We start from the raw sequence: 687 nt of genomic DNA, 5'->3' as shown, positions 1-687 counted from the left end.
CAAATGTAGATTCTCAGCTATGATAAAATCATATAAATATTCAGTTCTGTTTCTATGTTTGTGTGTACAACATAGAAAGTAGGAGTAAAATAATGTTGATGATATATATATATAAATATATATATATATTTGTTTTGCAAGATTTTTGATGTGAAATCGTGTGTTGAAACAGATGTTGTTGTACTTGGGGATGGTCATATTGCCAGTTTAATAAAAACACACGCACTGTATATTTGGTGTTAATTTGCTTCAGCTTTATATTACATTAATCTTAATCTTATTTCGGCCAGAGTTCTTTCGTCACACTTCTGTGACATCATCAGTGGTCCTTTGTTTCCTTCTTTCTTATGTGTGTCTCACCTTGCTAACTATCAGCCATTTTGTATTTTGTATTCCTATTGTTTGTGTCTACGCATGCGTGTCCTTCAATGTGTCTGTGTCTTTTGTAAGTGCATGTGTGTATGGGGAGTGTCTGTATCACCTATATTCTCTGTTAATACGTGTTCGTTTGTATTTGTTCTTATTTATTTATTTGTTCATGTGTGTTTGTTTTTTTTGTTTTTTTATCTACTGTTTTTTTTTGTGGTTAATTAAATTTTGTTAACGTATGTAGTATTTAATTCTATTTGTTTATCTATGTATTGTATTATATTTTGTTCATATTATTATTGGTTTATGGGTAACATG

This window comes from Octopus bimaculoides, chromosome 8 (assembly GCF_001194135.2).
Source record: "Octopus bimaculoides isolate UCB-OBI-ISO-001 chromosome 8, ASM119413v2, whole genome shotgun sequence".
Taxonomy (NCBI): Eukaryota; Metazoa; Mollusca; class Cephalopoda; order Octopoda; family Octopodidae; genus Octopus; species Octopus bimaculoides.
The sequence above is the reverse complement of the archived record's forward strand: the minus strand, read 5'-3'. Positions refer to the sequence as shown.